The sequence below is a fragment of the Lolium perenne genome, chromosome 6 (assembly GCF_019359855.2).
Source record: "Lolium perenne isolate Kyuss_39 chromosome 6, Kyuss_2.0, whole genome shotgun sequence".
NCBI lineage: Eukaryota > Viridiplantae > Streptophyta > Magnoliopsida > Poales > Poaceae > Lolium > Lolium perenne.
The window spans coordinates 42,957,487-42,964,002 of record NC_067249.2 but is presented as its reverse complement, the minus strand read 5'-3'; the positions used below and the strand labels follow the sequence as shown (position 1 = coordinate 42,964,002).

General features: G+C 37.4%; 1 long non-coding RNA gene across 8 annotated transcripts; it reads right to left on the bottom strand.

Moving 5' to 3' along the window:
- Nucleotides 1–200: 200 nt before the first annotated feature.
- Nucleotides 201–6,216, bottom strand: LOC127321569 (uncharacterized). 8 transcript variants are annotated; one of them, XR_011746733.1, is made up of 12 exons: nt 6,135–6,216; nt 5,573–5,632; nt 5,407–5,473; nt 3,821–5,260; nt 3,592–3,678; nt 3,015–3,169; nt 1,864–2,047; nt 1,583–1,792; nt 1,380–1,478; nt 916–1,141; nt 788–836; nt 201–505 (listed from the first exon to the last, which is right to left on the bottom strand). It is a non-coding gene; the product is annotated as an uncharacterized lncRNA (long non-coding RNA). The 8 variants fall into 8 exon arrangements; XR_011746728.1 differs by having other exon boundaries at nt 788–1,141; nt 3,821–3,959; nt 5,127–5,260; XR_011746727.1 differs by having other exon boundaries at nt 788–1,141.
- Nucleotides 6,217–6,516: the final 300 nt, after the last annotated feature.

The following is a 6,516-nucleotide window of genomic DNA, read 5'->3' as shown; positions in this document are numbered from 1 at the left end:
TACTTTTAATTTTCTGGTTGGATTACACCATAGCAACCTATAGAATAGATTATTTTCTAACCAGGGTTTGGGTGTGAACGTGGCTGTGCTGACAACGCAGTTGCGAGGATTTTAGTTTTCATTCTGCAAAACTCCCATGTGATTGGTCTTTTTTAATAAACTAGATTTTATTGTGCGCCTTGGCGCACGATCCCGTGAAGTTTGTGTCAATGTTTATTTTATATACTACAATTGGAAACATCGATGATAATTAGCATTAAGTAAAGAGTGAATAATTATCCGATAGGCATCAGGTACCGTCAGGTTGCACATGTCCAATGTCTATAGTGTGTACTAATAGGGCATGTGAGGAGCACCTCTTATATCACCACCATTCCATTGCCATCCTGTGTGAACACTGAACACCAGGTCCGCAGTGATTGTGTGTCGATGCTCGTTCATCTTCATGCCCTTCTTCCATCCCGGATTGACATGGATCTTCAGGATCTCTTCCCCTAGGATTGTCCTGCAAAGCTACCATGAATACACATTAGTATTTTGTTTTGTGCACAGACTCATTTGCTCATTTTCAGTAAATAATTCAAAATGATGAAGCGCGCCAAAATTTAGAGCATGCTGAATAATTCTTAACACTGTAAACCAAGATCACATGGCTGAATTGTTGGGCTGAATCAGAACAGTCATTGCACAATGAAAAAAATCTTGCTTCGTAGACCATGAACAACTGCAATACCTAAACAAAATTTATGCAGAAATAAATATTTGGCTGCAAAACAAGCTCTACCACCTTATTCAGATTAGAAAGTATGGGTTCGTGTCCAATAAACCTGTGCGAACTGAAATAGCAAGTTCGTTAGGAAAGAAGAACAGAGAAAAAAATATTTGAGCCTGCTAGAGGTAAACTGAGAGCGAGACCTGAGATCAAGTGTAGGTGCACCTATCGTTTAGTTAATCAAACCAAAGGGGGAGGCAAAGGGACAAGGCTAGCTGCGGGAGAAGACGACGAGCCGCTGCAATATCCATCCCGGCGACCTGTTCTCCGCTGTGCTCAGGATGAGGTCGTCAAGCAAGGATGGAGAAGGCGGAGCCTGGCCAACCACCGGGCCCACAATGAAGAGGTCTCAGCTGCTCAGCAGCGGCCCTAGTTTGTCAGTACATATGGAATCAGCAAAGAAAAAACTGGGTACAATGGTCAGGATTGGCCTAGCTCCTAGTTTCTTGATGTGATTCTAAAAGTGCGGAAAGGAAAAAAGTCATTAGAACGCAATAACACAACATCAGCATGATAATCCAACTAAATTCGTAGGATACTTGCTTCACTTCTTGTTACACGCATTCTACAGAAGGAAATTTTGCTTCAGTTAAGATATAAAACTAACCGAATGGAGCTCGTATGACCTTGGAGCCATCTTCGAAGATGGCTTGACCCTAACCAGTGAAGTAGAAATAATCCTTTCCCAATAGAACAATGATTTCATCTGAAACATAAATGAAGCAAACGCCTCACAACAAATGTAATTATATTATAACACATTGCATAAATATTACATTTTCAGTGGGTAGAAGGGAGATGACTCATGACCTTAGATGAAGATTAAAAAACATGAGCTCATAGCCGCCCTCTTCTCTTCCCTATCCACTCTTCATTACCACATCAGTGACACCCGCTGTCGAACTTCGAGGGCACACTACTACCAATGCTGAGCAACCAGTCAACCACCGTTCCTCACCACATTGCTTAGCATCCTCCTAGATGTGTGTCATCTCATCAGCGCTGCAAGAAAATCAGAACCTAAAAGTAGTAGTAATTATAGCATGCACCACAAAACAACCTAGAAAAATTCAAGAAAATAGGTATCTCACCATGTGCAAACTAACGATTGAAATCCATAAAGTGAAAGAAGAAAGAACCAAAGAAGAAAACAGAAGAAACAGAAAGAATATCGCCTGCGCTAAATGCTCCATGCTGTTGTGAGCCATCCTCCAACAACCAGGGGAGAAGAAGAGGATGTCATTGGGCTTCCTGCCGTCAGTGTTAGACTGCAGGCTGCGATAGGACTCACATGTCATTTCTGAGCCGTTCGTCCATCTGTGAAATAATATATATCTGCCTAGTTCTAAATCATGACAAAATATCGCACTAAGGATCTGAATTTATAAACAATTTTATCAGTTATAACATGAGCAAATGCATTTTGAACAAGGCAATGAACACAAAATATTACATGTCAACTGGAAATAGGCAAAGAAACAAAAACATCACTGTAATAATTTACGACCGGGACTATGCTAATTGCTAACAAAAAAATCCTACGTCAGAGCATACTTCAATTCCCAAAAAAACAATACAAGACGGATAGAATATGGCATTTCTATAGTTTCGAGTCAAATAATAAACACTAAGATCTCTAGCTTTTCTTGTTTCAAGTGAGCAAGATATTAATAAAATTATGTAGTCTCAAGCACACAACTAATTGACCTGAACACAACGTGGATGATACTGTATGTCGAAAGTCGGAGAGAACATGTTAATAATATCCTAATACTAAAGATTTTGCAGTATCTTCTTGCACGGACTTTCTATAGTTTCGAGACAAATAATGAACACTAATATCTATGGTATTTCTTTTTTCAAGTAAGCAAGAAACTAATCAAACTATATAGTCTCAAGCAAAGAACAAAGGGATCTGACCACAACGTGGATGATAAAAATCGGAGATAATGTGGTAATAATATCTTAATGCTACAGTAGCATCTTGCACAATCTTTCCCAATCTCTATGTATATAAATTCATGTAGAATTCCATTATTAGCAAAGGTTTTGCATAGAACATCCAGGATTCAAGAATTTATTTGCATTGGTGAGATACATGAGCTCACCAAACATTTTCGGACAACAATAACTGTAAAATATAGGGATTTAAGAATTTATGAAAGCCATTTGCTCTGTTATTTAAGAAATCAAGCATGCATTTTTTACACAGCATTAAGCATGGGGAATCAACAACATCTACCTTATCCATCAAATGAAGAGAATCTCCAGGACCAGGATATTAGTGTCTTCCATGACTGTGAGAAGTTTGAAATTTCTTAGTAAGTTCACTGTGCTGCATAGGGAAAGCTGATGCAGCAGATGATTTCTGAATCTTGTAAAAAGATATTTAGGTTACTGCAGTAAAATAAATTAACAGATCACTCATTTGCTTGTTCCAGGATCTGTTCATAAAACTGCAGAGTATTCCAAAAAAAAAGAGACAAACTTGTCTTTTAAAAACCAGCTTTAGTATTACTAATTTGCCTTAGACCCAGGTTTGTAATGGTGGTGGCCATGTTTTTGTTCCAAAAAAACTTAAACAATGTTAACTGGTACAACATTAGAAACTGTAGGATGTTTTTCTTCAATGCCTAGTGCCACACACAACAAAAGTATGTCTTAATTATAATTTGGGCCTTTTATTGGTCTGATAAATACAAAAAATGTAAATTAAGTGGACATATAAAGTTAAACTCAAAAGGACGCCTTGATATATCACAATATTTGAAGTAGACATGTATAATGATAATCAAGCAACAAAATTGATAGGTTCTCACTCTAATTATCTTTGGATACTTTTGTGTTCAACAGGGTCCTTAGGCACCAACCTACCCAAATGCTTCTAGTTAGCGGGTTCAATATCCCTGTACCCACAAGGTAAAACACATTTAGAACTTCATCGAAAATGCTAGGTGAGCAATTTGGTGGTGCCAAAATAACATTGATAGGAAAATGATTCGGGAAGAAAAACCAACATGAATGCAGAGCGAGGAAGGAGGCCTTTACATTTGTACCAGTCGCATGTGTCTCACTACCAGACAAGCGATGGCCAACACCTGCTCCTCGTCGCCATTGATATCCAGGGCCTAGCCGCCTAGGTGCCACACTCCATGCCAACAGATCGAACACACGGATGTTGCCACCTCTGCCAGGAAAATACTTGATTGCTTCATATATCTTTTGGAGGACAAAATAAGCCCAAAGGCTGATTCTAGCACTAAAATAAAAGTGAGATGAGAAACATAAACTCTTCTAGCTTTCTTATTTTAGCATTTCCATAAACCAAAGGCAAAAGCTAGATTACACAGAATAACCATCATAAATGCAAATCACCCAATTTCACCTAGCGTGAGCATGGTTAACTGATTCAAAGTGGCATAAATCTCATGTTACGGTGAACAGACTCAAAAGCTGCTAATTGCAACAAACAAAAACACAAAACCTCAATCTAGAAAGTGGTAGTGCAGCCACACCAGATTCCTTTTGACTACCAAATTGTCTCAAATAACCATGGCGCTCTTTTTATATAACATGCAACCTCAAATTTATATCAGCGAGGGTAAAATATGCTACAGTTGAACGCAACAAATCATCATTCTTGTACTAAGTCCGTACTAAACAAAAGTCATGATATCAAGTAATTTACAATTTCTTCTTTTTGCAGAAAGGACAAAAACTTATCACTCATCACTCAGTAGTAATTCAGATATCCAGCAAGACTATCAGAAAAGCTCCATCAAGGCCATCGCTGAACAGAGCCGCATACTCCAATGTTAGTATACGTACAAGTGGATAGTAAGCAAGCACATTATTTAGACCCTTATTCTGATCTCCTCAAACCATTGGATGCAAGTGATTGATATGATATAACACTATTCCCAAGAAATGGTTGACTGGCCATAGTTTAATAAGATACTAATGCACCATTAGTTTTAATCACCATATCTGATTATGAGTTTCATGAAACACCAACCTACATCCTATAACATGTAGGACAAAGTATAAACAATATGTCTGTGAATTCCCGAAGAACCAACCACAACTGTATGGATCCATATTTCCTGATATTAACCAACATTTAAGGAGATAAAAATGTACACTAAATTTAGGAAAGAATAACACCCCAAGAAATAAAAAGTAAACCTCTTGAAGTGTTTCATGATATATAATTATGTAGAGCGGAATGGCGAAGAGCAATATTAGATATCACCTACAATAGCTGGACACAACTAAATAGAGTTATTTGGTGGAGATGCATAGAACAAAGTACCAATGGAATACACATCAGAATGGCTTGTCGAGATATTCCCACCTCATTTTCACTTAAGTGCACAACATTTGAAGAATTTGGAGAAGGTGACCAGCCTGTAGTGCAAATTGAGATCATGTCATCACTTGTTGCTTGTTTAAGGACTTTTGCTTCAATCCATACCTTGCTTGTACACACTGTAATAGTCAAAAGGGGGAATAATAAAGTATGATTTAAAAAGCAAGCAATGAATCATCACTGTGTATGCTCAGTATTCCGACGGAACAAAGATCCAAAAACCATATTGAATCTCTAATCAACAATTGTTTCTCAGCAATATTACCAGTGCATAGTGCTGGGCCGGCTATTCAAGCTGGCCGTCGAACTGGGGATCATGGAACAGCTGCACCCTTTAATTGATAAATTCATGTCAGCAAGAGAAAAATATAGAACAATTTTGTTAAAATAAATAGAGAAGTGTGAAAGAAAAAAGTAACTCGGATAACTACTTGATATATTGCAGCACCTCCCGCACACAGTAAAGGAATAACAGCAAACACGACTACAAGCTGCAAAACAAACGCAAGGCAAACTGAAGCCATCACAAGTAGGAGCAAAAATAGTGCGCAACGCAAAAGGACCTCTTTTTCTGAATAATAAAACTTCATTGGATGGTCTGGACGTATTCAGTTATGCATACCAGACCACTCTTATAGATTTTTACCCAATAAATCGCAGATAGAAATCAAATCTCGACAAAAGTATACTAAGATGTTGCAGGATAATTAGAGTTTCCATGTAGCATAATTTTTTATTTGTATATATATTGTAAGGTAGACATCTTATCCGAGTTTTCAAATCAGTCCTAACAATTAGAAGGTTTAGATCTTTTTTTTTTTGAATGATAGATCTTTTTCTTCTTAGATGAGCGATGAAATTGTACATGAGTAGCTACTTAATATTGGAAAAATGCAAACAGTGGAAATTTTAGGCAAGTTCTATATATAATTCAACCAATTAACTTCATGGACAAAACAACTATAAAATCCAGTCTTAAGAAACAATATATACCTATCGCTCAAGAATTTCATTTTACAGTAGGAACCGTTTTCCTTAGAGGACTGCAACTATCTAGCATCTGATTCAAGCAGCCCTTCATGCCTGTCATCATGAAGGAAAACAGGTTGTAACTTAGTTTAGATACAGAATATTTATATTGCACAGTGAACTTAGTAATCTGTAGATAGAAATAAGACCGTTAAAAAAATTTAACACCGCTCCTGTCGGCACATCATCAATCATGTGGAAGCATAAGTATGTAATTGATTCTGAACCAATTCAGCAGCAACCTGTACATAACAAAAAGAGCACCAAATTGAACAAGGAAAAGTGGGCATTGCCAAGAGAATGAAGAGAAGTGGATAAAAATGGCCTGCAACTGTTTACATAAAAT